Source organism: Mytilus galloprovincialis, chromosome 14, assembly GCF_965363235.1.
Source record: "Mytilus galloprovincialis chromosome 14, xbMytGall1.hap1.1, whole genome shotgun sequence".
In the NCBI taxonomy this organism is placed as follows: Eukaryota; Metazoa; Mollusca; class Bivalvia; order Mytilida; family Mytilidae; genus Mytilus; species Mytilus galloprovincialis.
The window spans coordinates 71818480-71827493 of record NC_134851.1 but is presented as its reverse complement, the minus strand read 5'-3'; positions in this window follow the sequence as shown (position 1 = coordinate 71827493).

The following is a 9014-nucleotide window of genomic DNA, read 5'->3' as shown; positions in this document are numbered from 1 at the left end:
ATATAAACAATGTTTATCCTATTTACTGTTGAATTTGAACAGCGATGCCGTGTCAGAATGGCTACTACTCGAAACATGTTTCTATTCTTGTCAGGAATATGATAAAATGTCTGAAGTCCTTCTACTTTCAGATAAAATTTTAACCCTTGAATTATATGATTTACCTTGCTTGGGATACGTTCCTACACTTAAACAGGTCAACTGTAAGACTTTAATTCAGAGTAAACCATTTTAAAAAGGACTAAGGCATACATTCATCAAAATGCCTGTTTTTAATAAGGGTAAAAATGATGAAAGTTTTGTATACCATAAAGATTTGACCCACTCAAACTGGAGAGTGGCTCATTCTAGAAGTCAATAAGTACATTTACGATACCTGGTCATTTTAAAACTGTATAAATGAAAACATACAGAAAGGATGGGCAGGGCTTTATTGTTGTTAAGAGAAGTTGTTGGAAAGACTCCTCGTTCAAAATTATTTACATTTGCTAAAAGCACAGTTGTTAATTGGTGATGACGTTTATCGTACTACTATTCGAAAAATATTTTCATTTCTGCACTCGTTTGGTCTTGGCTCCTTGGTTCAGCTACGGCAATAATTAATTACTTAACTACTAATCAATATGAATGTATACTATAATGATGAATGACTGCAATTCTTGTTTTTATGAAATTGTGTCTAAATAACCTTCATCAGATATAGGTGCAGAATAAAATGTGTATTTGCGATCGTGCATTTCTGAAACAGAAAGACTTCTGATGGTTGCTTCTTATTTCGGTGTTTTTTTTTATAATTAACGTTTTATATTTATTGATTTATATTTTGATATGGTACCGTTCGTTGGATTTAAAAATTTTGACAACGATGAAAAAAGGTCGGAAAAAAATGAAAGAGTATTCTTACTAGGTCATTCTGCAATGGTATCAAATTAGGAATGTCTAGTTGTATAATTCTTTAATCAATTCAATATCAATTTTATTCAACAGTAAACCACTGTTATTTACTGTGATATTTAAATAAGATTGTAGAAACAAGGCTAATAAAACAATTCAACAAGTTCAATGATATTTGTTTGTTAATATATAATGTATCGGTCTGACAAGTCAAACCATTTTTTAACTATGTTTATTGTTTGTGTATATATATCAAACAAAAGTATGCTATGATATGTCAGATTTAGAGTATGACTTTATGCATATTTTTTTTAACTCGACCATTTTCTGAATGAGAGCCGTTTCCAAGATAAAAGCCTTGAAGTCATTTGTTGTCAGTTGTTACTGAATATCATATTTTTGTTTGATATATGAAGCAGAACCTTAGTTTTCTTGCTATGCATCATTTCACATAATACCTCTTACACATAAACAGCTGGTATGATATGATATTCCAGAGCTAATATTTTCAACCATGATTTCCTTCATGGGAGTACTAATAACAAGGAAACTATTAAACCAAGAGATCAAAATGAAGAGTTTCAAATCAACCATTCGACTACTAGTATTTTAAAAAGCCATCACAAGTTGGTTAAACGTAATGGAATATGTTTTATAGATTATGACGGATATGTTCCTAATTTGTAACCATAATCCCACCCTCTTTTTCCGAATTTAAACTACCGATTTAAACTTATCACCGGGTTTGTACTAATTTGAGTAGCACAACGTGTGCCGCAGATGGAGCAGAACCTGTTTATTATTCCGGAACCCTTGTGATCATTTCAGAGCCCTTGTGATCATTCTAAAGCCCTTGTAATTATTCCAGAGCCCTTGTGATCATTCCAGAGCCCTTGTGATCATTCGAAAGCCCTTGTAATTATTCCGGAGCCCTTGTGATCATTCGAAAGCCCTTGTAATTATTCCAGAGCCCTTGTGATCATTCCCTGATTTTCTCGTCACTACTTATAGACAAGCCGACTCAAATAGTATATGCCTTTACTTTCAAACATGTAAGGAGTGTTCCCTTAAAAAAACTAGGAAGGAATATCAATAAGACAACTTCTCCATTCAAAAGTCAATGGCCTTTGGCAGGATCAGAAACTTCAGTTAACTATGTTATGTTCTATATGGTAGTGCACTTCAATAAAGCCGTAAAGTATTCATCACATTCACACGAAACTCTATTCATTCCCCCTCACAAAACTTCATTCTCTGTTCAATTTATGTTTGGAATCCACTGTTACTAACCCTCAATCAAACCAATACAAACTTGAAGCTATAATTTCGGATATGCAAGTCACAGACTTGTCAAGCCAGTCCGCATTGGAAAAGATGAAAAAGAGAAAAGATCTTTCCTTAATATTTCCTTTGCCAACAAAGGTCTCGATTGCGTCAACTTAGGCAATATCCTTCATCATAAATTAGTTCAATCGAAAATACCTCCTTATTTCACAGACCATTCTGTACTAACATTTCTTATACCTATACCAAACCTAATGCAACTAAAATTTTCAATTACAATCACGTTTTGCAGGATCTCTTTATTGACGACTTCAAGTCTAAACCTTCTGATTGCATCTGTGCTAGTTCCCAATTCACATATAATCCTTTTGGCCACGTTATTACCGGTGACCTCAACATTTTTTTAATGACACTTCTCTTCGAAATGTGTTATCGAAAGGTCCGAAATATCGTGAGTCTAAATCCATCAATTGGAAATACAACTTTAAAATTTTGATAGATTCAGTCGAGGATTATGCCAGGCAATGGGCTAAGCGCGAGAAGGAAGACGTAGACACTCTTTCCGAATGGATTAAAGCAGTGAGGTTGTTGATACAAATCATGATTAAGGAACTGAATGGGTCCACCAATGCCCATGCTACGTCAATCTTTAAAGACACCTATCCGACCTTCATTATAAATATGTTGTTGTCCCCGCAGACAAAGCCCCAAATAACATCATTATTGTGTGTAAAAGTCATTACGTTAACTGCTTGATAAACGAATAAGGTATTGGCAATTTACTTGGAAATTCAACATATACCCTCACGACACTTACCAAAGAGGAAATCCGGGATAATCATAGGTCTGTTTTTTTTTTCTTTGGAATTTCAACCAAAGATGAAGAACTGGATCTTCCATCACTGTATTGGATACCTAAACTACATAAGTGTCCTTGCAAACAACGGTATATTGCTGGGTCTTCCAAGTGCTCCACGAAACCTCTTTCTAAATTATCAACATCTATTTTATCAGCAATCAAAGACGGCCGGCTTCAAAGTTATTGTGAAACTGCCTATTCTAGAGGTGGCGTGAATCAGATGTGGATACTTAAAAATTCCAAAGATATTTTAGAGTACATACAATCTAACTCTTTTTCATCTTGTAACAGTAATAAAACATTTGACTTTTTTACTCTTAACACAAGTATTCCACTTTCCAAACTAAAAGACAAATTGAAAGAGTTAGTATTGCTTTGCTTCATAAAAAAGAATGGCCAACGTATATAAAAGTATCTTCTCTTAGGAAGGAATACATCCTACTTTGTAAAGGGTCACTCTGATGCAAACAAAAAATTCTCTGAAACTGATATTATCAAGATGCTTAATTTTTTGATTGACAACATATTTGCTACGTTCGGGACACGTGTTTTCAACAGACTGTCAGCATTCCATTTGGGAACAAACTGTGCCCCTCTTCTTGCCGACTTATTTCTTTATTATTATGAGGCTGACTTGATGCAGTAACTTCTTAGGAAGAAAGATAAGAAGTTAGCAAAATCCTTCAACTCTACTTTCCGCTATATAGATGATGTTCCTTCACTAAATAATTCAAATTTGGTGACTATATGGAACGCATCTATCCCATTGAACTAGAGATAATAAAATCAACGGTACCAATTTTGTTGCACCAGATGCGCATTTCGACAATACATGTCTCTTCAGTGATGCTCGTGGCCAAAATATTTGAAATCCAAAGCTTATATAAAACATGAAGAGCTATAATCCAAAAGGTCCAAAAAGTATAGCCAAATTCGTGAAAGGAATCAGAGCTTTGCATGAGGGAGATACATTCCTTAATTTATAATAATTTCTAATATTTTGTAACAGCAAATTTTAATAACACAAAAAATCCGTATTTTCATGCCAGTACCGAAGTACTGGCTACTGGGCTGGTGATACCCTCGGGGATAAAGGATACTAAAGATAAAGCTAAGTCGGCTTCATATTTTGACTTACATCTAGAAATTGACAATGAGGGTCGGTTGAAAACAAATCTTTACGATAAAAGAGATGATTTCAGCTTTCCAATAGTGAACTTTCCATTTCTAAGTAGCAACATTCCAGCAGCACCTGCATACGGGGTATATATCTCCCAATTGATACGATATTTCCGTGCTTGCATTTCCTATCATAATTTTCTTGATAGAGGGTTGCTGTTCACAAGGAAGCTATTAAACCAAGAGTTTCAAATGGTGAAGTTGAAATCGTCCCTTCGTAAATTTTACGGACGCCATCACGAGTTGGTTAACCGTTATGGAATAACCGTTTCACATATGATATCGGATATGTTCATCACGTCGTAACTACATTCCCCTTCCCTTTCATGAATGTGACCTACCGAATTAGACTATTTACCAGATTTGATATCACATAAGTTAGCACTCCACAGTTAAAAAATATAATTTAAAATGAGCCACACAATGTTTTATCATCTCCTATTCCTGGATTTCTAATACATTAACCTAATTGTTTGCGTTGTACATGTGCATATGTATGTAATCAGTATTTTCCATAGATTTGATTTTGTAACAGTTAAAAAGGTGAAAATTAATTCCTTTTATGTGTATCCATGGCAACTTTCTGCATTTATTTCCCATAAATTATTGCAAAAATGGGGATGAACATGTCAAAAAATGTCCCAAAATTATGATCAAACTATGTCTTTGAGTGATACCTTTTCAGAAACTGTTTTCCTAAATCTTCCTAATGATCAAATAAAAAATGGGTGTCTTTCGCCTCATTTTTTTCGTAAAAACCAATCACAAAGTTCGTGCGAAAAAAAGTTGGAAAAAACATTACAATAATTGCCAGACCAATGTATAGTAGGGACATGCAAATGCGGACTGGCATACAGAAAACAGCCTATATTACATACATCACATAACCTTGATGTCCATATAAACCCAATACAAAGGCTACTTTAATACAAAACGCGAAACTACACACCTATTTGTGGAGTGCTACCTAAGCAACTCGACGGGTGCCACATGTGGAGCAGGATCTGCTTACCCTTCCGGAGCACCTGAGATCACCCCTAGTTTTTGGTGGGGTTCGTGTTGTTTTGTTCTTTGGTTTTCTATGTTGTGTCATGTGTACTATTGTTTGTCTGTGTGTCTTTTTTATTTTTGGCCATGGCGTTGTCAGTTTGTTTTAGATTTATGAATTTGACTCTTTCTTTGGTATCTTTCGTTCCTCTTCAATACTGTTGTCTTAATTGTTTTAAAATGATCACATTGCTTCATAATTGGGTAAGCTTATACTGATAGAGGAAGTAAAAGAACCTTGAGAGAACCAGCACCATTCTGTAGGATCTGACCATCCTAATTAATCATGATTGGAGTCTTACACAACTTGTCATCATCATGGTTCACACTCATGACCGCAGTCTTGGTACATAAAAATGAACTATTTAAACAACTTGGCCCATATGGTTATTGTTTTTCTTCAAATTTTTATATTTTTTACAACTTCTTTCAAGATAATCAATTGAACTCAATTAAACTCAAATTTTCTGCATTTATTACATTTTATTATACAAGATATCTCAATAAATTATTGTCATAAAATACAAATTCTAACTGTACAATACAAATTCCAACTGTACAATACAAATTCCAACTGTACAAAATAAATTCCAACTGTACAATACAAATTCCAACTAAACAATACAAATTCCAACTGTACAATACAAATTCCAACTGTACAATACAAATTCCAACTGTACAATACAAAATCCAACTGTACAATATGACAAAATGACACATGAACGATGATTATCTTTACAATGAGATTACTATATACAATGTAACAACTGACCGTCAAATCAAGGCCAAAATATAAAACATGTGTTTCTGCTTACGTGCTGGAAAAAATAGGTAGGTAGGTTGGCAATATCTTTTTTTTTACAAACCTTTTTTAGGCTGATTACTCCTAGGGAATTAGAATTCAACAGAGCTTTTTTTGAAATTGGCATAAAAGTGTAAGGGTAGTCTTTAATGAAGGAGCTGAATGCTTTGAGGAAAAATGACGCCACTGCCTCTAATATTGGTATATATTGTATGCGTCTTGATTTTCAAATACCGTAATAAGTTTAACATTGCAACATGTCTCGTTAGCATATAATTGATATTTGTATATGTTTGTGTGTGAAGCAATGATGACAACTGACTACAGTATCCAATGACTACTGGCTGTATTTTTTTGGTACAAATAAATAGATCAAGAATACTGGAATGATCTACAATATCCAATGATTACTAGCTGTTCTTTTATACTAATAAATAGGTCAAGACTAATCACTATTTAAATGATCTACAATATCCAATGATTATTAACTGTTCTTTTGTACTAATAAATAGGTCAAGACTATTTAAATGATCTACAATATCCAAACACTACTGGCTGTTCTTTTGTACATACTAAATAAGAACTACCTGAATGATCAAAGTATTCTAAGTAATGTGTATTTTTTTTTCTTGCAATTACATTTTTCTAAATCAAGAATACAGACTTATAGTATTCTTTCAAACCAAATGATTACAAATAGCCTGTTGTAACAAGCTATTATACCCCACTAGTCCTATAACATATGACTTCGCATTCTCATTCAATTTTTAATGTTGATATACTGATATTTTCAATTTTAAATTTTTTTTTAATGCGAAGTTTGACACATTGATAGTGAAAAAATTATCAGAGAAGTAAATAGAAATAGTAAATAATGCTCCCAAGGTCATATGTTATAGGACTTATTACCCACATACTCATTAGATAAGTTACTAGTGACATAGTTATTTCTGTTACTTGAAGCAAATTCTATTTCTGTAGATTTACACAATTGCATAATATTTGTATACCTGTTTTATTTCACCTTGAAGATTAAACAAATAGGGATACTCCTTTGATTTTTTTATTTCATGTCGGTCAGGTCCCTTTATATGAGTCTTAAAACCACTTCTCTGCCATATTGATATTTTAAAACAACTCTGTCCATGACCCATATAATTTGATATTCATTCTTTAACCATATATCATAGTAATTTAGTTTTTTATTTTACACTAATCCACAATCTTTCATGTTAAATTTCTGTCTCCATTTAATTTTATGTCATTGTCGAACCATCATGGTATTAAACACAATTCCAAGTAATTATGCTATTATAGTGGGTCATCATACATGTATAATCAACTTGGGTGGCATTACAGTTATTGAAATTTGTGTCAGATTGGATAATGAACTAGACCTTTAAGAACTGATCTCATAATTTTATATGGAGGCATAGTATGCGACCCTTACCCCGTAAAAAAAATAAACATGTCAAGCGGCAAAATTTATCCCCAGAGATTACAAGTAAAGAGAAGATGGATAAGTCTCCCAAATGCTTGCCAAACTGGAATAACGACAAGATCTCCAGACAAGGACGAACAAGGCTAGTAATTGAAGCCAAAGTTAGTATTTATGTAAAAAGTAGTTGAGGGGCTGATTCACACTATTGAACCAGACAAATTTCTCTACAAAGCATGTCCGAAGAGAACCATGACTGCCGAGAAATTCAAAGAATATAACGCAACAATCAACACTGTTGTTCACGCATCAAAAGTAGAGAGCTTTAAATCTGTTCTCCGGCCCCGTTCATAAATCGGCGGCGCTCTCTCAAACCGTTGTATTAAAGCCAGCATCGATATCGACAATTTATTCACATGCCATACAGATACAGTCTGTCACAACCTCTACTGTTGTAACTTTGTAAACAAAGATTGAGTCGGATTTCCAGTACTTCGATCTGTCTTATAACCAGTAGAAAGGGGACCACAAGGACTCATTATATTTTATTTTCATAAAAAAGGCAGTTGTTTGTAAAACGAAAAGACTTTCAAGTTTTCCCCGATTAGTTATATCTCTCTAATGTTTGAACAATGTTTTAGTTTTACTTCACATAATCAATAAAGTTATACAAATAGATTTACCGAGTATTTTTAACAACATTGGTTGGTACACTTCGATCTTTTTGATAATAAGAGGACTGGAGGTATGTACACTGGTTCCCGGTTGAATATAGTACTACACATAATAGAAGCAGATTACAGTTTGTATGTAAAATAGTTAATACGAAACCAAGCGCGATAGACGGAGAAATGTTATGGAAAGTAAATACGAATCAAGCACGGTAGGCAGAGAAATATATTGGAAGTTCAGGTCACTAATATTGGAAAGATGCCGCTGAAAGCGTCATTTTCCAAAAATTAGGTAGGTCAGGTTAATGGATCCACATGTATTATTTGTTTGGCTTAATCAAGTGATTTAAAAAAAATATCAAATACAACACATGATGAACATTCTAATCTAATAATAGAATAAAGGATAAATCACATGATTGAGAAAAAGGATACCACGTGACAAAAACAGAGATAAATAATATGACTGAAAAAAGGATAAATCACGTAACAAAAAAAGGATAAATCACGTTACAACCTTAAACCAGTTGAGAAGAAAAGGAACTCACGATAAACAGATCTTATGTCATATTATTCAAAACAAGAATCATATAAAATTATGTTGTAAGATGATGAATTTCCAATGTTTTTTTTTCATACTGCTTATATGCCTGTAAAGCTCGTCGTGATTAAAAGCACAATATCTTGTAATTGTATTGACATTTGGGGTTGTGAAGAGTCTGATTTAAATGTTGAATCACTCTTTAAAACATAAATGTTAGAATCTGATTCAATGTCACCATTCACTTCAGCTCGAATAAAATCTGCGGTATCGTATATGTTCTCATTGTTGTGCTCGAT